Source organism: Mus caroli, unplaced genomic scaffold (assembly GCF_978045245.1).
Source record: "Mus caroli unplaced genomic scaffold, Mus_caroli_1 scaffold_18, whole genome shotgun sequence".
NCBI lineage: Eukaryota > Metazoa > Chordata > Mammalia > Rodentia > Muridae > Mus > Mus caroli.
Genome location: NW_028227273.1, coordinates 10,684,864 through 10,707,191, shown reverse-complemented (window position 1 = coordinate 10,707,191; position 22,328 = coordinate 10,684,864). Strand labels below are relative to the sequence as shown.

At 51.4% G+C, this 22,328-nt stretch overlaps 1 long non-coding RNA gene across 1 annotated transcript; it reads right to left on the bottom strand.

Moving 5' to 3' along the window:
- Window positions 1–10,504: 10,504 nt before the first annotated feature.
- LOC110284141 (uncharacterized) lies at window positions 10,505–21,996 on the bottom strand. The gene is made up of 6 exons (XR_002376902.3): window positions 21,935–21,996; window positions 21,607–21,650; window positions 15,351–15,461; window positions 13,013–14,755; window positions 12,145–12,477; window positions 10,505–11,347 (listed from the first exon to the last, which is right to left on the bottom strand). It is a non-coding gene; the product is annotated as an uncharacterized LOC110284141 (long non-coding RNA).
- Between the last annotated feature and the right edge of the window lie 332 nt (window positions 21,997–22,328).

Sequence of the window (22,328 nt, the reverse complement as noted above, 5' to 3'; positions counted from 1 at the left end):
GACTGACTGACTGACTGACTGAATCTGGCATTTGACTCGAGTTTCCCAATCTTCAGAGCAGGAATGGACGGCCCTGGGCAGGACTGTCACACTGCTCATGCCCATGGTGAATTATCAGCATCCAGGAAGGTTCTTGCTCTGAGCCCAGTTCCTTCTAGACCACCATTCTGTCCCAGGACGCATGACTGAAGTCCTGAGGAGAGGGAGGGCCAGGCAGGTCTGGACAAGACGCTGGACCTGGACCCCTCTGCCTGATCCCCCAAGGATTCATTCCTTCAACTCCTCATTCCAGTGGGTCCTTTTAAGCCAGAAAAGATGGTCAAGAATTGGTCCTGAGGCTGGTGGTGGGGAGCACCTGCCTAGAGGGTGACAGCTGTAGGCTTGGCTTTGTCACCAGCACTAAGAAGAATTTCTTTCCCTCCCACCCTCCCTTCCATTCTCCCTCCCCCTCTGTCTGCATCCCTTCCTTTTCTCTCTCTCCCTCCCTCCTTCCTCTCCTCCCTCTCTCACTCCCTCTTTCTCTCCCTTCCTCCTTCCTACCTTGTTTAGAAGCAGGTCTCATTGAGTAGCCCACGTCCACTCATGAAGGAGAGTTCAAGCGCTCCTGCATGAACCTACCAAGTTCTGGTGCCTCAGGGCCTAGGCCATCATGTCCAACTTCAAATGATTTTAAAATCCTAAATACATCTCTCTTTTGCTATAAATCTGATTGATAAATTAATAAATACATATGTAATAGAAGAAATTAAAACAAATGGCAGAAAGATGGATGGATGGATGGAAGGATGGATGGATGGATGGATGGACAGGTGCCATCTGTAAGGAGAGACTCTGAAGGAGGAGACAGACAGACAGACAGACAGGATCTATGGGATCCTGTGGGAGATGTCAGGAGGCTCTCCCAGGTAGCCTGGAGCACTGAGAAGGCCCAGCAGAGAGAAAGGTGGATTGGTGGGTCTCTGACCCGGGAAGGCTGTCTCTCTCTACCCCTGTCCCCATTGAAGCTCCTCCCTAGAGGATATTTCAAACCGGGAAAGCCCCAGCTATCAGCAGGATACCGGCTGTACCATGGCAAAAATGAAAACAAACAAACAAAAAAGGATGGATGGAAGGATGGATGGACAGATGGATGCAGTCACCAGTTAATCCCAGACCAAAGAGTTAGTCACACCTTCTCCCCAGAAAGCTCCCTCCAACTCAACAACAAATAACTCCCTAGGCTGCCTCGTCCAGCTGTTCAGGCTGTCTGCTGCCCAGTGCCACACACAGTCATGTGAGCAATGCTTCCTCATGGGGGATGTGGTGTGCTTACAAAACACAGCCTCTTCCTCTTCAAAGCCCAGGGAAAGCACACTCACACTGAGAAGGAAGAGAGTTGGGGAGCCTCCCTGCCCAACACCATGGGCTCTTCCCGACTTTCCTCTCTGGTATCTGAAGCTCCAGTCTTTGCTTCTTTCTAGTCTGGATTTGAGATGGCTTTAGGCCAACAGGCCAGTCCCCTGTTCCGAGCCTTGGGTCCGGAGCTTCAGTCTGATGACCTTGGGAAAGCCCTACCTAGGATGCTGCTGCATCTCAGTTTCCTCAGGAGAGACGTGAATGAGAACAAGGTTGGCCATTGCTTGCCTAGCACGCAGGAAACCCTGGCTTCCATGCCCATGCCCCCAACCCCTGTGTCTTTCAGCCACACAACAGCCAGCCTTTCCAGGGGAAGCAGTCTGATGAACACTAGGATGTGGGGAGTCAGTGCTGGGAAAGATGGGGTTTGTGTGATCATACCAGTTGGGGTAGATTGAAGGAAGAAGAGACAGAGATAGGAGGGAAAAGACCAAAGTGTCCCCAAAGACACCGTGAAACTGTTTCACAGTTGGCTTTCTCTCTTGCTTGTTTTCTTCATTTTAAGAGGAAACAGCACATGTCTGGAAGAGGTCAGACTAGGGAGCAAAACAGCACTGAGGGTTCAGGACTGGGGGCCATGAGAATCCCAGGCACCTGTGCCTCCTCCCTATCTGCCTTCCCTCCCTACTCTGCAGCCCAGAGGAGTGTCCCATCACCCTCCGACATGGTGGGCATCAAAACCTGCTCGTGTATAGTCTCCGCCCACACTCATGTTAGTCTCCTCCCCTGAGCCTGCCTCGTCCCAGTCTTTATCATATGGTTTAGCCCAAAGACAAACACACTCAAGATCTACGCCGTCCCACTGAGCTGCACAGCAGAGCGGCTCAGGTGGGAGCAGCCTGAATCCCACCTGTGCACAGTTCTAGCTGAATAATCATTGTTCCTCTGAGCCCAGTGTCTCCACTTTCATAAAAAGCATAAAGAAAGCGTATGCAGCTAAGATGGAACACAGAGGCACATTTTCAGCTCCACGCCTAACAGCTGGATCTAACTAACTAACTAACTAACTAACTAACTAACTAACTAACCCACCCTAGCTCTTCTGAGCTCCCTTCTCAAGATTCAAAGAGGGAAACTGGCTTGAGCAGAGCCTGAGACACACGCAGCAAGAGTATGGCCTGGCCTGGCCTGGCTGAGGTCTTCCTGGAAGGGGAGGGGGAATAACCTACCTGTCTTAGTCAGGGTCACCACTGCTGTGATGAAACACCATACCCAAAACAACTTGGAGAGGAAAGTTTTCACTCACGGTTTCATATATCAGTTCCTAATCCAGAGCCATGAGGACGGGAACTCAAGCAGGGCAGGAATCTGGAGGCAGGAACTGATGCACCCACGGAGAGGGTGCTACATAGCTGGTTTATGCCTCATGGCTTGCTCGGCCTACTTTCTTATAGAACCCAGGCCCACCAACCCAGGGATGGCACCACCCACAATGGGCTGGGCTTTTCTCCATCAAAAACTGATTAAGAAAATGCCCTATAGACTTCTCTACAGCCAGATCTTCTGGAGGTGTTTTCTCAATTGAGGCTCTGTCCTCTCGGGAGACTCCAGCTTGTGTCTAGTTGATGTAAAAAGCAGCCAGCACACCACCAAAGAGGGCTTCAAGCTTGTCTTCCTCTTATCAAGAGCCTTGGATGTCCTTCAATAGAGGAGGGTTGCGGGAGGATGCCCTGGTGCTGTTTGTATTTGGATGTTAATTTTGCTTCCTCAACAGGAGTTGCCCCAAGGAGGAGTGGATCACTGCTCCAGTGATTTTCCCGGAACCTTCTTCCCCATTCTAACTGGTCAAATAAAGGCTGGAGCTGGGGGTTGGGCAGTAGAGATGGCGCTGGAGGTTTGAGAGAGTGGGGGAAGGGAGGGGAAGGACAGAGGAGAGAGAAAGGAGAGGTGGAAGGAAGATGGCAGAACCACGTGGCCTGGAGAAGTAGCAAGAGGTCTCATCGCTGGAGAATAGAAGAGTGTGATGGTAGATCTGCCCAATCTAGGCGTACAGTTTATAAATACAATAGCTGAGTTGTGTGTTTTTTACATGAGATTATTGGGGTTGGACGTTTACTGCAACAGAGGGTCCACTGTCTGGATTCTCTATGTGTCTGTATTCTACAGGGAAGGGCTTCTGGATACAGCTCAGCTCTGCCAAGCATCCCAAGACCAGCAAAGGCCAAGGACCCAAGTGACTAGGGAGTCCGGGACAGACTAGATCTCCTTTGTACTGCCCTCAATTTGAGGATTGAAGATGTGGTCTCACTACACATGGGGGTGGGGGACGGGGATTGGATCGGGAAGTCTCCAAGCTGGCCTCAAGGGATATTGTAAGAGTTCACAGGCGTGGTGTGGTGTGCCTGTTGAGACCCAGAGGGCTTGCAGCTGGGCCTCCTTCAAGGCACAGAAGCCTGGGTAATAGCAGGTAGACCTGCAGATCTGAGCTGGGATTTCCCCATCTGATCAGCCAGCAGATCAGCAAAGCCTTCATCCAGCCCACCCAGGTGAGCTAGGCCCGGAGGCCACTCCATCTGAAGGAAGAGCCTGCCTGCGTGGCTGGCTGAGACAGCTTCCCTCAGCAGGTAGGCTGGCTCCCTGGGCCCTCTCAGGCAGCTGGGCACCTGAGCAGGTGTGGAGGCGGGGGCGACAGGCTGACACTTCTAAAAATAGAGCCCCGAGCCTGGGAGTCAGTCAGGTGTATCTGCCACACAACCTTCCCAGCACAAACACCCGGGACAATCCAATGGCACTGACCTGGGTCTGGCCCTCTTGACAGTGAGGCCCCCTGATCCAAACTATCATAAACAGCCCTCGGGGGCTCCCGCGGACATCAGCCTGATGCCCTCTTGGCTGCTGTGTCTTTCGGGTCTAGAGTGGGGTTGGCACATGGAATGCCTGGGAAAAGAGCAATTGTTCAGTGACTGCCTCAAGTCATGCAAGGCTTCTGTGAGAGACTCTCTGCTGCTCAAGCACACTTAAATTTAACCAGCAAGGGCCCTGGCTCTAGCTCAGTTGGTAGAGTACTTGTCTAACATGCACAAAGCCCTGGGTTCAATCCCCCCCCCCCCCACACACACACACACGCATACTACAGACAGCCAGGTGTGGTGGCTCGAGGCTGCAATCAAGTTTCCTGAAACTTGGGAAGTTGAAGCAGGAGGATCAGAGGTTCAGTGTCATCCTTGGCTACAGAGAGGATTTGGAACACAGGAAACCTCGTCTGGAATACACTGAGTCAAAAATAGTGTGTGGGTATCTTTCAAATCACGTCATGGGACCAGCGAGATGGCTCAATGGCTAAAGGCACTTGCTGTAAAGAAAGCTGACAAACTGAGTTCCATCACCAGGACCCACTGTAGAGAGCCAACTCCTAAAATTGTACTCTGACCGCCACATGCCAACTATGGCATCAGCCCATGCATCCCCGTGCACGGGCACACACACACACACACTAAATATAATAAATTTCAAAAATTATCTCATATGTTCATGAAGGTGTTAGCTGCATTTTGCAAAATGTCAACTCTCCAGAAGTGTGTCCGTAGCTGCCACTTACTTCCGGGGTCCCCAGTGTGTCACTATTCCCCGTGGACTGGCTCCTGAGACATGGCACACAACTGTAACGCCAGCCCTTAAGACCTGAAGGTTGAAGAGTCAGAAGCCCGAGTTTCAGATCCTCCTCGGCGACACTGACTTCCAGGCTAGCCGTAAGCCACAGGAGACTCAGAAAAAGGAAAAAAAGAGAAGGCTGAAGAGATGGCTCAGCAGTTAGAGCACTGCTCTTACAAAGGAGTTCGATTCTCAGCACCCACCCTGGGGGGCACACAACCTCCTGTAACTCCATCTCCTGGGGATCTGACACCTTCACGACCTGTGCTCCTGTGCACAGACCCACACACAAATAATTCTGCAGACGCACAAATAAAAATAAGTCATTTGAAACAACAACAAAGAGTACCCACGGGACCCTGTTCCTATTGTCCTGGGCCTCCAGCCCTGCCCTGTGGTGACGGTAGGTATGAACGCTGGGATCCATGCAGGAAAACATAAAGTGCAGCTCAAGAAGGTAAACTCTTGGGCTGGAGAGATGGCTCAGTGGGTAAGAGCACAGACTGAAGGTCCTGGGTTCAAATCCCAGCAACCACATGGTAGCTTACAATCACCGGTAATGTGTCTGAAGTAATAATCTACAGTGTACGTATGTGTAATAATAAATAAATCTTAAAAAAAGAAAAGAAATTCTTTAGAAACCAAATGTTACCCTGGCACATGGCCTGTTTTGCATGCACGCAGTATTTGGAACTCTTCCGAGCCCTAGCTGGGGCCCTTCTGGGCTGCCCCTCTCACCCAGGGTGCAAACAGCTTGAGGGGAGGGAGGTGTACCCAGGAAGCAGGAGGGTTGTGGGGAGCAGAAGCTTTGAACCTTGTAGGAGGTGAGAGGGGACTCCCATTTTCCACAGGGAAAGCCTCCCTAGCCAGAAGCACTGTGCTGAGGTGAAGGGATGTGACTGGGTCTGAGTGGCAGGAAACCCCAGCCAGCAACCCTATAGCCTGCACATGGCTAACGTGGGACCTGAGGATGCCCAGCTCATGGCCCACGCTTGGGTGACCAGGAAGACCCCATGGCAGAGACAGATCCGCAAATGTGAAAGACCACAGAGCCTTCTGGATGAGGGATGGAGGCACGGAGGCATGGCAGACGTCGTGGGTGGATACATTTTGCTTTGTTGTGTTGTGGCTGCTTTCATTCCAGGGCTGGCAAAAGAGCCCTCCCCGTGCTGGGGCCTCATGACACCCACTAAGAGGAGAGGAGGATGAGGAGGGTGTGCCAGGAGCAGGGCCCAGTCAACAGGTCAGGCCCTGATCCCATCTTGCATTGGGTGACTGGAGAATGGTGTGTATGAGGAAGCCAGGGAGGAAGGGGAGGTAGCCAACAGGCAGCCACTGGACTGTTAAACGTCACCATCACAGTTCATCATTAGAGGAAGCCGAGGTAGGAACTGAAGTAGGGCAGGAACCTGGAGGCAGGTGCTAACGCGGAGGCCGTGTGGAGTAATGCTTACTGGCTTGCTCTCCATGGCTCTTGCAACTTCACTTTAGCATACAAAACCCAGGACAGTCTGCTTAGAGGTGGTGCCGGCCAAGCGGCCAGTCTGATACTGATCATTTCCTCAAATAAGGCTCCTTCTCTTGTGATGATGCCAGCTTGTGTCATGTGGACGTACAACAGAACAAAATAAAAGCTAACCAGCACAGCATGTTTGGAGTTTGTTTACAATGTAGGTGTGTATATGTATGCATTTGTGCATACCTGTGAGTACAGGCACACACATGCCCTAACATGTATGTTCAAGCCAGAGGAGACTCAGTGGTGTCTTCCCCCGCCCCCTTCCCCTTTGTTTGAAAAAGTATCTCATTCTGTGCTGTGCAGGTCAGGTTAGCTGGTGTATGGGTTTCCAGAGATCCTCCCGTGTCCATCTCCTGTCTTCCTGTCTTCCCAGAGGGGTCCACTGGGATTACAGTCCCTGCACCTGCTACTCCCCCTTCCTCCCCCCCCCCCAGCCTTAAGTGTGGTCTGAGGATCAGAACGCAGTGTCAGGGTTACACAGCAAATGATAGGTGGATAGGTTTTGCTTTGCTGTGTTGTGGCTGCTTTCATTTCAGGGCTGGCAAAGGAGCCTTCCCTGTGCTGGGGCCTCATGACACCCACTAAGAAGAGAGGAGGATGAGGAGGGTGTGCCAGGAGCCATCTCACTGAGCATCTCCTTCCCTCTCCCCTCCTGTTTCCTGACCAGCGTGAGACGAATGTCTCTGTACTGCCAAGCCCTTCCACCATGACAGACTAAAATCTCTTGAGACCGTGAGCCCAGGTAAACCCTTCCTCCCTGATGCACTTGTCAAAGCAAGGGCACACTGACTAAGACAGGCAGAGGTAAATCACCCTCGGCTTCTCTGTGTGACACACAACTAGGCCTCCAGAAATGTCTGTTGACCAGATGAAATCATTAGAGCCATATAAGTCAGCTACGAGCAAGCCTGAGAAGTTGGTATGAGCCAGAGGCCCAGGCTGTAGTCAGTGCATGGATCCCCCACAGGCACCCCCACGTCACTACAGTCCACACCCTTAAGCCTGTGTTTGCTATAGAAATGAGGCTCTCCCGGCGGCACCAGAAAACAGTGAGTGACGAGGGCCTTCATCCACTGCTGGGGGCTCCAAGTCTCCTGCTCTCTCTACCCACCACACCTTGGGAAGGGCAGCACTCTTCTAGCCTTTGGGGCTAAGAAGTGCCAGGGCAGGACCTCCGCCAACTCAGCAGGGGACTTTGGATATGTTGACAGTGGTCACCCTACCACACCCTATGCCAGAGCTGTGTACCAGCCTGGGCCTGGGGATAACTGGATGACAGGTAGTTTAAATTGTTCAATAAGGACACACACACACACACACACACACACACACACCATAGGGATTTGTGTAAAAAGCTCTTTCCTAAGCAATCTGCTCTGATTATTATAATCACCCTATGAAGGAGATCATGTTCCTGTGCCCATTTTATAGTTCTGGAAAACTGAAACCCAGAGACAGATGAACTAAGTCACACAGTGGGAGGTCAGGTTACTAAGTCTTACAGTAGGTAGTCCTCTGATTTCAAGCCCAACTGTCTGCTTCAGGCTACATTTTTGCTTTAATCTCTTAGATTATACCATCAATAATCTTTTCCTCCTCCTCCTCCTCCTCCTCTTTTCCCTCCTCCTCCCCCCCCTCTCCCTCCTCCTCCTCCCCTTCCTCCTCCTCCTCCCCTCCTCCTCCTCTTTTCCCTCCTCCTCCTTCTTCCTCCTCCCCCTTTTCTTCTTCCTTCCCCCCTCTCTCCTCCTCCTCCTTTCCCTCCTCCTCCTCCTCCTTTCCCTCCTCCTCCTTCTTCCTCCTCCCCCTTTTCTTCTTTCTCCCTCCCCTTTTCTTCTTCCTTCCCCTCTTCCTCCTCTTCCTCCTCTCCCTCCTCCTCCTGAGACCAGGCCTCACTATGTCATCTGGTCTGGCCTGACACTTATTCTGTAACCTTGCCTTCCTCAGTGCTGGAATTACAAGCATGTACCTATGGCTGTCACGTCCCAGTTTGTGTGGTATGCGTGTCAGTGTAGTGTGTATATGTTTGGATATGTGTGTAGTGTGTGGTGTGTGGTGTGTGGTGTGTGTGTGTAGTGTATGTGAGGTGAACATGTATGGCATATATATGTGGTATGTGAAGCATGTGTTATGTGGTATATGTGTGTCATATATGTCTATACAGTGAGTGTATGGTGTATGTATGGTTTATGTGTGTATGATGTATGTGAAGTATGTGGGAGTATGTGTATGTATGTATGTATTGTGTGTGGGATATATAAGTGTGTGATGTAATGTGTTAGAGGGGTATATGTATATGTGGTGTGTGATATGTAGTACATGTGTGTGATATAAGTGTATGTATGTGTGTGTTGTTTGTGTATGTACATGTGTGTATGTGTATATATATATATATGTATATATATATATGTATATATATATATATGATCAGTGTGTGTGTGTATGTGTGTGTGTGTGTGTGTGTGTGTGTGTGCGCGTTCACCTTTGTGTACAAATGTAGAGGTCAGAAGTCAAACATTGGGTGTCTCCTTCGATGGATCAAGTCCCGGCTAGTTTTATGTCAACTTGACACAAGCTAGAGTTATCTGAAATGAAGGAACCTTAATTGAGAAAATGCCTCCATGAGATCCAGCTGTAAGGCATTTTCTTAATAAGTGATCAATGGGGGAGGGCCCATCCCACTGTGAGTCTGTTAGAAAGCAGGCTGAGCCAGACATGAGGAGCAAGTCAGCAAGCAGCACCCCTTAATGGCCTCTGCATCAGCTCCTGCTTCCTGACCTGCTTGAGTTCCAGTCCTGACTTCCTTTGGTGATGAGCTATGATGTGGAAATGTAACCTGAATAAACCCTTTCCTCCCCTGCTATGCTGGTGGCAAAGGGTAACCCCGACTAAGACAGATCTCCACCTCATTTTTGAGGCAGGTCTCACTGCCTAAGACTGAGCCTTAGACCTGCCTGAGCTGTCAGCCAAAGAACTCCCCATAGATCTTCCTGCACTGGTCTTGGATCCTCCTCAGGGCTCGTGACTCCAAGACTCCACAGGTAAATTTCTGGCTCCTGTTTGCCAGCCCAGTGGGCTCTGGGAGGAAGGGCAGGGAACTAACCTGGCTTTGAACAATCTGATCTAGAAATGCCACATGGACTGGTGAGAGTGTTCAACAGCAGTTCCCAATGACCCTTTCACGGGGGACCTGAGACCATCGGAAAACAGACATTTACATTGTGATTCTTTTTTTTTTTTTTTTTTTGGTTTTTTCGAGACAGGGTTTCTCTGTATAGTCCTGGCTGTCCTGGAACTCACTTTGTAGACCAGGCTGGCCTCGAACTCAGAAATCCGCCTGCCTCTGCCTCCCAAGTGCTGGGATTAAAGGCGTGCGCCACCACGTCCGGCTACATTGTGATTCTTAATAGGAGCAAAATTACAGTTATAAAATACCAACAGAGATAATGTCATGGGTGGGGGTCAGCACAACATGAGGTCACAGCATTAGGAGGGCTGAGAAGCGCTGGTTTAACAGGTAAGGGAGGCTGCTGCCAAGCCTGGGAACCTGAGCTTGATTCCTGGGCCCCGAGTGGTGGAAGGAGAGAACAGATTCCTCCAAGTTGCCCTCTGACCTCCACGCCCCACACAGGGACGTGTGTGCCCACACACCCTCTCACAAGCTCACACACCCAGTGGTTCTGACAGTATGAAGTGTCCTGGTGTGGGGCAGAGGCAAGTAGGAAGGAGAGCTGAACTACTTATACAGTCTTCTGGGTCGGCCGCTCACAGCAAGCTATGCTCTTCCAAATGCTGAACAGACACAGCGCTGGAGCTGTGGATCCCTCCCTGGGACAGGCAGTAATTCTGAATGTGTGCTGAACGATCAGTGGTTTCCTATCTCTCTCTGATACACACAATCCTAGGTCCTCTGTGATCTCCTCAACTCCACCCCCACCCCCACCCCCCATTCCAAGCCCTGTATAAAGACCGTCAGGATTAGTGAGAAGGCTTAGGGGGTAAGTAAGGCTGTTCACCACCAAGACCAGCAACCTGGATGTAATCTCCGGCAGCCACATGGTAGAACACAAATGAGTCACAGCGTTGTCTTCCGATTTGTGACTATCACATGTTTATTGTGGCACACACGCACCCCCACATATACACACACACAAATGTGCAAATATACAACAAATTAAAAAAAAAAAAAACTAAAGAAAGGTTATCCACCTGTCTCAGTCTTGGATTCTTCCCTCAGCCCCGTCGTCTGAGCAAGACCTGGCCGTCAGTTTTAGAGTCTCTCTGCCCTGGAGAGCCTGACTCTGTCCCGCCACCATGATGCATGCTGGGTCACTTTTCACTGCTTCACACTAGCAGTGACATAAAACTAGCCAGGACTTGACCCATAGGAGACACCCAATGTTTGACTTCTGACCTCTACATTTGTACACATAGGTGAACGCGTACACACACACACACACACACACACACACACACACACCGCCCTATAGATATATACCACACACACATATATAATGATCATATACATATACACATATACATACACATATATTACACACACATACACATATATCACACACATGTACTACATATCACACACCACATATACATATACCCATCTAACACACAGACATGTTCCATGCACACCACACACCTTGAGCAATGTACTCCCAACTGTTCCCAGCGTGGTAGGCTCATCTGCCTTTGAGTTCCTCGTTTTTTCAACATGCAGTTTGCTGGACCCCACGTCCACTCCCCCACCACCATGACATTGGCTGTTCTCACGTCTCACCGCCAGGCCCTCTGCCCTGAGCTAACACACGCTGATTCATCTTCTCAAAAGGCCTGTGAAGGAAGTACACAAATGACAGTCATTGTTTAGATGGAACCTGAAGCTAAGGGGACTGAAGGGCGATTGATACTCTTCTACCATCTGCTACCCCTCCCTCCCAGGGTCACTTTGGGCATTCCTTCCCGAGGACTCTCTCCCTTCTAACAACCACCAACATAGCATACACCAGGCAGGCGAAACCTTCTGCTTCCAGCCACCGCCCCGTAAGGCACCTTCTGCGACCCTGTTCTCAGAGATTTCTGACTTCCTCTCTATGACACAACCTTGCAAGAGCTAGATTTCAGGCTAGCCTGAGTCACCACCCACCTGGACCAAGGATCGCATCGAGCTAGCTAGGTACGACCCCACGTACCTATCCCCAGACCCTTTCCTGCCTGTTCCCTCACCCCTGCACAACAAGGCCACATTTCCTGCTTCTGCCTGGCTCTGGGGTTGGACCCTGCATGTTCTGAAGGGCAGCCCATTCCTGGGCTCAGTCTGGGAGGACTGAGATTAGCACCAACTCCCTCCAGCCATCTCCCGAGCTCAGAGTGGGTTCATCCTGACCCAGCACCTGGTCACCTGGCATGATTGAACGTGTGAGGGACAGAGGAGGCCCACAGGGCAGGAACAGGAGAAGAGCCCCTGGGGTCCACCCCCAGTAGCCTTATTTAATGAGCATGGAGTTAAAAATGGTGGCTGAGAGCAGGCACAGACAAGGAAGCATTCCAGAAGCCCTGGTGACATAAGGGCCCTCCTCCTGCCTTCCCAAGACAGAGATGGGTTGGGGATTCTGTCAAGTGTCACATACCTGCTCCCTGCATTCCTGGGTGGCCACAGTAATAGGTTCTGTACATCACAGATTGCGGTGTTTCACAACAAAGTGTGGACTTTAGACCACATCAGAATCCAGCAGAAAATAACTGAATGCTTGCTCCATCACCCTGACAACGTCCAGAGTGGGAGACTGAGGTTCAGGCAGCTGTGACTGGCTCAAGGTTGTGCAGAGAGAGATGAGAACAGGGCCTCCTGGCCCCCACCTCTGGCTCTACAGGTTGTACTATGTCATGTCAAAGGGATCAGATGTCACAGACTGGAATAGGTTTAATTTCATGCTGTTATGTCAGCAGTGGGGAGGGAGGGGCTAGGAATAAGGGATGGAAATAAAGAGGTAACAAAGACAGTAAGCCTGGTGCACAGGCGGGGAGCTCCCTCCCTCCCTCCCTCCCTCCCTCCCTCCCTCCCTCCCTCCCTCCCTCCCTCCCTCCTGAGAAGTCTAGTCAGGTGTAGCAGGTGTGGCCAGGTTCAGCACCCAGTGCCCTAATTAACTCCTGGTGACAGTTTCTAGCTTGTGCGTTATCACCTTGGGTTTCTTGTCTTTATCAGAACCAAAGGTTGATTGGAGGCTCTGGCCAGGGCTCAAAGCAGCTGCAGTTCTACAGAGCATTTACAACTATGAATGAATAACACCCCTCTCTCTCTCCCTCTCTCTCCCAGATGCCGCTGCCTCCCATAAACCTCTGCTGGCTCCTCACCTCGCTCACTCCCTTAGAGGACCACACCGCTCTTTCTTATCTGACCACTGGAGAACAGCAGGGCCCAGGCTGAGTTGGCTGGGACCCAGCTTCCTGATGGCTACACTCAGCATCCCACAAGGGTGCCCTCAGCCACGGACCTACCAGAGTCTCACAAACTGTCCCTTGGTATGTACTCCTCAGCCTCTCTCACTGGGACAAAGGTTCCTGGTTTTATCAACAGAGAGGTAGAATATTAATCTGGCCGTGTCTGCCCCAGCCCTGACCCCTGATGGCCACTATTCTGCAGAGGTTAGGTGTTAGTGCCGCAGAATGGGTGAGGTAGGTATATGACCTGAATCAGACCTTTCCTGTCCCCTAGGGTTCCTGTTTGGTCCCTTGGGGAGAGTAGCCCAGAATCTGTTAGCAGAGGGAATACCTGGGTCCTCTTCCTTGCTCAGCCAGGCTCTCCAGTCTCAGTCCTATGGCAATTCCCCACACCCCAGATCTCAGCTGCACCACCACAGGCTATGTGGACTTTGAACTGTGGCCAGATCCTTGTTCCTCTGAGACTTGGCCCCCGAGCCAAGTGATCCCTCCTCTCCTTCCACATAGATCCAGACCCTGGGCAGAACTCATTTGTGTTTGCACCCACTGAGCCCCACCCGTAGCCCTTGGCTTCTGGTCCAGAGATCACTTGGAGAAAGCAGGGGTGCCTTGCAGGGATGACCTAGAGACCTCAGCAGAGGCAGCTTGCTCTTCTTTGATAGGTGTGTGTGTGTGAGGGGGGTGTGTGCACAGGTATGTGTGCCATGCCTACAACACTCTCCTGCGACTTTCACTGTATGAAGTGACACTGTCCATACACCAGGCGGTGGCCTTTATGGCCAAGTATAAAAGGTAATCATTGGCCACTCGGAGGCCACCCTGCGCGTCAGAGCCATCCAACCTCAACCCTACCAGGCCCCAGATTACTTTACAGTCACATAAAAGGAGCCTCCAGACTGTTCCCTGAGGACTTTGGCCCTCGAGGAAGGAGTGGTTCCTTTGAGACAACCCTTTCTTATAATGTTTACTTGACCAAAGAGGAGATCCATGTCTTTTATCTAACACTGGGATTGTCTCAGCATAGCCCACTGAGCTACACGGCCTATGTACACCTGCCCTTCACCATCTGCCTCTTCCAAAGGGACCCTACAGAAGTTCAGACACACCTGGCAGGGCCCTGCCCACCTTGGAGCTTAGGCAGAGCTGGGACATGTGTTTTCCTTTGCATGGTGTGTCTCATTGAGTCCTTGTTGACCTGTGCAGTAGGCATAAACATGATGCCCATTTCACAGACAGGAAAGGCTGGGCTCAGAGAGGTCAAGCAACTTGCCCCCTATCACACAGCCTCAAAAGGGCCAACCCTGACAATATACATGGTTTCCAAACTCTTCTATGTACTGACTGCTGCCGTTGAAAGCAACTCTTAGCTGAGCTTCAGTACACCTGTATACCTGTCCTCATAAAGCACAAAGCGGCCATCAGAAGTCTGTGTATCATGCATCAGTAAATGTCCCACCCCAGTGCTGATGCTCAAACCAGGTCAAACCAACGCAACACTCTTCCCAAGTCTGCCGGGGAGCCCTGAGCTTAACTCGGGAGGGAAGACAGGCAGGTCTCATGCTCTGGAAGGACATTCCCATAGAAGAAATGCCCAGAGCAAACCTCAACTGGCATAGAAAGACAGGGATGCTGGGCCCAGGAGAAGCCCTGGGGCGTAGGAGAGCCAGAGACTCTCAGCGGAGGCCAACTTCATCTGCCTGCTAGTGCCAGGCCTTGTGTAGGTTGTTGCTGGGAGCCACAGAGAGCTCGTGACCAGAAGCGTGACTTTACCAGAGCTGAGTTCCAGAAACTTCTCTCTGGCTGCAGCGGAGAGAAGGGATTGCAGTATCAGGTTAGTATTTCCCAAGCTTTATAAAGCAGCCCCTGAAGTCCTACGGCTTGAGACCGAAAGCTGTTGGGATAACTTCCCCTCTCGCCCTAAGCATCCATGCTGTGTTTACCAACCGTGGTGGGCTCTGCTACCTCTGTGGCCTTGGTTTCTCATCTATACAAGGAGAACACAACAGTACGTAGCCTAGAGCTACCAGGGAGAAATGTGGTGGGGCCTGCTTCCATCCGTACCCAGGACACGGCAGACACCGAGTAAGGGAAGGCTTTCCTAGTTACTGAGACACACACACCACACCCTTCACTCTGCTTGCTGTTCAGCCCAACCTCTCACACCCTGGTCAACTTCATTCTGAGCACCGAAACTCTTTCTGCTTTCTCCTCTAGGCTTGCCTAGATCTAGAGAGCAGAGCCCCACTTGTCACCATGGACAGATCTCTGTCTAATCTAGGATTCCAGGATTCCAGGTCTAACACTTGTGGCCCAGTAGATAGGGTGCTTATGCGACGTAAACAAAGGCCCAGGTTCATTCTCCAGCACTGAATAAGCCGTGAAGGAAGGCGCTCACCTGCAATCCCAGCACTAGGAGGAAGAGGCAGGAAGACCTGCAGTTGAAGGTCACTGTCTGCTGGAAATCAAGCTTAGGCCAATTTGGCAACTTGAGTTTCATACTGGGAACCTAAGTAAAGGGAGAAAAAACCAAATTCCGAAGTTGTCTTCTCACCTCCAAATACGGCATCACACACACACACACACACACACACACACTCTGTATACAGAGACAAACACACAACCCAACTCCTTGTGAGTCTCATCGCACAGAAATGTCTACAGCACACAAGGTGTTCTTCGATTGGCGCTCTCTTCAGAGTGAGGAAGGGGAGGGCCTTGGGTGCCGTTAAGCACAGGGTTAAGGGTGATGGAGAAAGAAACGAGCAGGAAGTTGGAGAGAGACCAGGGAGACTTAAGCAAACTGAGAGAGTAGACACTGTCAGGGAGAAGAAACACAGATTGGCGGCCTCCCTCTTACCCATGCCTCAGTTTCCCACAGGTTTAAAGAAGGTAATGTGAGCCTGAAAAGCCACAAGGCTGCTGTAGGCAGGAGTGAGCTTGTAATAGAAACTAGCACAGGCTTGACCCCAAGGTGCTAAGTAGACAGAGCCCTGCCCTGCCAGCTAAGCCAGTGGTTGGGCTTCCCCTTGAGGTGGGGTAGGGTGTGGCCCCGTGAGCCATCTTTACTATCTTGGCCTAGGAGATCTGCAGAGATGGGGACAGATGTGTCCAGGGGAGTGGAGTGCTGAGGAAAATCTGCTACCTAGACAACAAAGCCTATGAAGATCTTGTCTGACCTTCTGCGCCCTGCTCACTTCCCAGCGGTCCGTCTCTCAGGACTTTCTGGGGCACGTGCTTTCAGAATTGAACGTCCTAGGGACAAGAAACAAAGCACTCTGGGAGCTCCCAGGCTAGCTGGCTCGCCACTTAGAGAACAAGGAAAAGCAATGGCTCGGAGAATGATGGGTAAGAGCCAAGTGGAGGCAGGAAGGAGCCAGAGCCTGCATGCTGTAGGGTCCGAGGGGGTGTGGGATGCACTGTGCCCACAGGCTGGACCAGTGACAGTGAGGATGCTTCAGAAAGGAACAGTGGCTGAACTATGTGTGGCCTGGGGAGCTAAGATTAGGATAAACAGAAGTGCCAAGGGGCCATGTCTAGTGAGCCATGGGTGGGACAGCTCTGACACCCGGTAGTTGTGACAAATGTTAAGACAGACACTGGAGATCCTGAATACTGAGCTCACTGGAGCCGCCACCACCAAATGCAGAGACGGCCAGCACCTCTGGATAACTTCCTAGCTCCTCTATCCAACATGCCAGGTCTAGCTCCCCACCACCACCACCACAAGCTGCAGGCCCCAACTGTGTTGACAAATGGGCCCTTCCTCCCGCCCCATGGAACTGACATTGTAAAGCTGGAAGTGAGTCATAGAGCTCTTTCCTTCCTTCTCTTCCTCTCCCCTGTGCTTGCAGCCACCCCTCCATTCCCAGTCTCTCAGCCCTCACACCCCAGCTTTTAAAACCCATAAACTCTATAGAAGTGGCAAGCAGCATAAATGCCCCAGTCCAGGCTGGGGTACTGAGGAGCTAGCTGGGCAAGGGCTCTGAGTGTGGGGTCTGTATGCAGTGGGAGGCAGTGTGGGACACAGCAGATGTCTGATCCTATGAGCTTGCTGACATCAGTAGGGACCTGAAACGTCTGTCTGAGAGGCTATGGTTGGGATGAGAACTTCTTGGGGGCACTGTTGGAACTGACATCGGTATGTTTTTCACCTGCTCTACTAGTGAAGGGACTGTGTGCGTAGCAAGGGTGTGTGGGTCCCAGGCGTGTCCTTGTGACCATCTGAGTAGTGAGCGTGGGAGAAGGCAGTTGCTCTGTATGGTGCAGGGGTCCCTTAGAGTGTCTCTGTCCTTGGGAAGGGAAGGGGGTGGAGACTCAGAGCTGAGGGGTCTGTAGCTGGTAAGCCTGTCTTGGCCTTTGGTTCTGCAGGATGTGAGCGGGCTGTTTTTGGATGGAGCCCAGCATCACGCCCTCCAGTCTGTTTCCCGCAGCAAGGCCAGATTGTCAGTTAGTGGCTGTGGTTGGAGTCTGTGTCACTTTTTCAGGGGAACTACAGCAGGTAGGGAATATATATCATATATCCTAAGGTTCTTGCAACCCCCTCCTCCAAATCAGGTTTCCCTCATCTGAGCTCAGCTGGAGAGAAGGGTGGCCAGACATGTGGGACACAAACACCATCCAATGGGACCTTGCTCCTCCATGCCTTGGTCTCCTGGAAGTGGAAAAGCAGGGCAGTGGGGAGAGCATCCGTGAAGACATGGCCGTGAAGCACTGTGCTACATGTACTCGAGGAGAGCAATGCAGCCCTGTTTTTCCCTTCTATTATATTCTAAGGTATCTACACACAATGGCTAGAGTTCGCTAGGTGTCCTCCTATCATCCTGAGGTTTCCAGATACACAGGAAAACCCCCAAAGCCTACGGTATTAAAGGATCACAGCCAGATCCCTGTTTCCATCTGAGGGTCATGTCTTCCCTCCTGACTGTAGACAGGTCTTATACAGATCTATAGACAGACGTTACCTACTTGGAGTCATGGCCTCCAGGAAGCGGAGCCCAGCAGATGAGCTGTCTCCTTTTACACCCCCTCCCCTAAGGCAAGAATTCCATCAGAGACTCCCTGGCTAAGGGTTGAAGGTCCTTGGGTTATCACTAGAAGGTACTGACAGGCAGCCCACCCGCCCTTGAACCTGTCTATAGATGAAATGGAATTTTTGAAAACTCATGGCAGGCCTGGGGGAGGCAGAGAGGGGCTTAAGGAAGTTGGGTGGGGCCAGGCAGGGTGGGTCTGTCTGTGGGATGTGTAACTTCTGTCATCCACTGGTCTGAGGAAGAACACCAGAGGCCCTCTGAGAATAAAAGCCCAGGGTACCAAGGCTCCGTCACCAGATTTACAACATCACCTCGTCCCAGGCTCCCTCCTGGGGTGGTGGCTGGGGTGTGGGCAGAAGTTGGGTCTGCGTTCTTTCACGCTTCAATGCTGGCCCCTGATCTAACAGTGCTTTCAGAAGGCTGCCTTTCACCTCAGCCCCAGGGGCTGGCAGCAGGCTGACTGGTGGAGCCATCTCCATCACGAACTCTGGAGGGAGCTCTGGGATTCTCTCACCTTCCAAACGTGGCTGCTGCCTTCTCCTGGGATTTTTGCCCACGGTCCCTGGGGTCCTTGGAACAAAGCCAGTTAGTCACTCCCCAGGTTCAAGCATCCCTGGGTGTCAACACTGGCAGAAGAGCGGCAACTCCAGGGTCAGCTCTGAATTCTGAATCCCAGGGTAGTCTCAGCTCAGGAGGAGCTGCTTGCCCATCCATAAAGGGCATTTGTGCCCAGGCAGCAACCTCCCACCTGGGGCTGTTCACACAGTAAGGCAGTGAGAGGACAGACAGGCCTGTGTGAGCCTGGCTGAGGTGCAGAGGAAGCGCGGCTGGGGCGAAGTGTTAATGGCCTCCTTCCCGCCTAGCCCGAGCCAGCTCTCCCAGACTCCCCAGAAATGCCTCTTCCTCCAGATCCCAGCACGCTCCCTCCACGTCCCTGGCTGCAGATCTGTCCTGCTTGGACAAACATCCCACTCAGCTCTTGGGTTTATGGCTTTGCCTGGTACCTTCCTTTGTGTGGTTGGGAACCTGTACTGTGGTCCTGGCAGAGTGGAGGATTCTGGGCTGGGAAACGGGGCTGGGTCGGGCCAGCAAACCACAAGAGGAGGGCTGGGTGGACAACATGGAGAGACACACTTGCTGAGCCAAGCTGTGTTCGGGGACAGAAGTGAGAGTTTCAAGGAGGTGCTGAACTTGAAGGGTGGAGGGGACACCAGTTCTGGAGGGGACAGCAAGGAGCAAGCTGGGGCCATCATGGGTTGGTTTGTTGGCTTGCTTTGAGACAGACAGTCTTCCATATTCCAAGCAGGGCTGGAACTCACAATTACAGCCAAAGATAAACGTGAACTTCTGACCCTACTGCCCCTACCTCCTGGGATTATACACATGTACCACCATGCCTGGTTTTACTCTGTGCTGGGAATCAAACCCAAGGCTTCTCGCACATGCTAGGCAAGAACTCTACCAACTGGATTACACATTCAGCCCTTTGGTTTGTTTTGAGATGCAATGTTTATTAAGTACCAACTATCTCTATCTGTCTCAACTATCTCATGAATTCTTTATCTCACGTCCACAAAAACTTGTAAGTGGAATCAATGCCATTTAAGAGATGACAACACAATTCCAGGGCCCAGGGCCATGAAGTAGAACATGTGTGTTGTAGAGAGCGGGCTGTGGAGCTCTCAAGCCCAGGCAGGTGGCTAAGGAAGTGCATGGTGCTGGAGAAGAGCCATCACACTGTTCAGTCTTGTCAGGAATTGTAAAGTGTTCAGATCTGGGCCTCAGACTGTTGGTTCAGTGTTCCAGGAAGGCTAATAAAGGCTCGCCCTATTCTAGAACTCTCTGTACCCTTGGATAACCCAGGATCCCTGGGAGATTTGAGTCTCTTAACTATCAGCATCGTCTATGCTAATGTCTGACACAGGGTCTCATATGTTCAATGTACATAGAAGTTATAGACTAGAATAACACGCTAGGGTGCAGGGTATGGCTCAGTTGATGCTGTGCTTGCCTAACATACATAAAGCCCTGGGTTTGGTCCCCAGTATCACACAAACCAGGCCTGGTGGAGTATGCCTGAAATCCCAGATCTCAGGAGATAGAAACAGAATAAGTTCAAGACCAGCCTCAACTACATATTGAGTTTGAGGCTAGCCTGGGATTTATATGTGACAGTGCCTCAAAAATAAATAAATAAATAAATAAATAAATAAATAAATAAATAAATAAATAAATGCACCACACTCCAAATGTGTTACTTTGTCATTTGCACACAGCTCTCTTTCAGAATTCCAAGTCAAACTGCTACCCAAGGGACCAGGTCTGTCAACCATGTTTGCTATAAAAGAAGATTTTGATTTTAAGGATTCAGGAACCACATTGCAGACAAGATACCGAGATAACACTTGGGGCCAAGTTTCAGAGCAAGATGGGGGCACAGTAGGGACATCGAAAGCACCTGGGGCCCCTTCTGTGTCAAGACAGCATAGTCCTTCACTCCCAGGAAGCAGCCCAGTTGTGGTGGTGCATGCCTGTCATCTCTCGCCAAGAAGGTAGGAGAAGCCACCCAAGCTGGAGACCAGGCTGGACAGCAAGAAGCACAACGGGAGGGGTGCTCTAGCACTCGGGAGGCAGAGGCAGGAGAATGCACTTAAGTTCAAGACCAGGCTAGTCTCCATACAGAGTTCCAGGCCAGCCAGGCAAACAGCAAGACACTACCTTGAGAAGGTAGGGGAGAAGAGAGGATATGATGGTGTGTGTGTGTGTGTGTGTGTGTGTGTGTGTGTGTGTGTGTGTGTGTGTGTGTATACGGAGTATGAAGTGTCTCTGTCAGGAGGGAGGAGGTGAGGGTCTGGAGTACAGGAGACTAGAAGCCTGGACAAGCTCACCCTGTCCCCCAACAGAGCAAGGACAATCCCAGGCACCAAGGAGTCTAACATGGCCAGGCCAGCGTTTGTAAGTTGGCTGTGGAAGGAATCAGCTCTGTAGTACAGAGGACTCGGGCTTGCTCTCCCCACTGTGCGCTGGACCCCAAAGGGGAAAAGCAAAAGAGGAAGCCTGAAACACCTACTTCATGTCCAGGGCAGTCTTTTGCGTTTTCAACTTCGTTTTTGTGATTTTTTTGTCTTTTATGAGTTTTTTGGGGGGTGGGGTGGGGAGTGGTACTTTTTTTTAACCCTTGACAACCTTGTAAAGGGAATCTGAGGACTCCCACTTTTACACACAAGACTCAGAAAAGTCAAAGCAATTGAAAGGCAAAGGCAGCCCTGCTAATCAGTGGGGCCTGATCTTGGTCGTGGGGGCCTCGCTGGAAGTGGGGGCAAGAGGAGAAGGTGTGGGCTTGGCAGGGGAACATCCTCCCGCCTGCCTTTATTGTTCACAGAACCGAAAAAGTGATGATAGCTTTCCTTCCTGTCTTTAAGAAAACAACAGAATCAAAACAAATAGAGAAGGGGAACTCCCCTCTGCCAGTCCCTGCGAGAAAGAAAAGGAAGCTCTCCTGCCGGTGGCGACCTGTGCTACTTCATGCTGGGACAGAGGCTGCTAAGCCAGCTAAGCCGGCACCTACACTCTACCCCGGGGCTGCTGGTCCCCTGCATACTGAGTCTGGTCTTAGCTTACCTTCAAGCGAGGACACAGCCACACACACGAGGCAGCCGAAGCTCCTGGGAAAAGCAAGGAAACGGAAATATACAAGTCGAAGATCTAAAACTAAGGGCTCTGGAAATGACTCCCAGTTAGTTATCACTCAGGGCTCCCAGGCCCCACCTCATTTCTCAATGCCAGAACTACCCACACTTACTGTACTCAGAAAAGGGGAGCCACCCCCCCCCCCCGCCCCAAGGTCCTATTCTTCCTGTCCTGAGCCTGTGTGTGCTTTGATGACCTTGGTACAAAGTCTTAGAACAGCCACAGGGCCCCTGGTAACTTAAGATACCCCTCACCTTACCCAGATCTCTCCTACTTGGCTCTTTTAGTCCCAGGTAGCTTGTGGTAACTGGTTGTCTAAAGTGACTGACAGAGTGATTTCTGCCCCTCTGGACAAAGGTCTGAGGCCTTAAAAGGTCCGGTGTCACCGTTACTAAGCCCGCAATGACAGTGTTTTCACCGCGCAGGTCCGCCTCTGCTTGAACAGATACTCTAAGGCCATCTGTGCCCGCTGAAAGCTTCAGTTCAATTAAGGAATTTGTCTGTGGTCTGGGTTCACAGGGAGCTGGGAGCTGGGAGAAGAGTTATTCTCCACGGAGGCTAATTAGTCTCAGGAAATGGGAAGTGACTAGTGCATCGCACTCAGGCCTGTACCTGCTCCTGTGGGAAATGTCAGCGGTCTCCCAGGGCCTGAG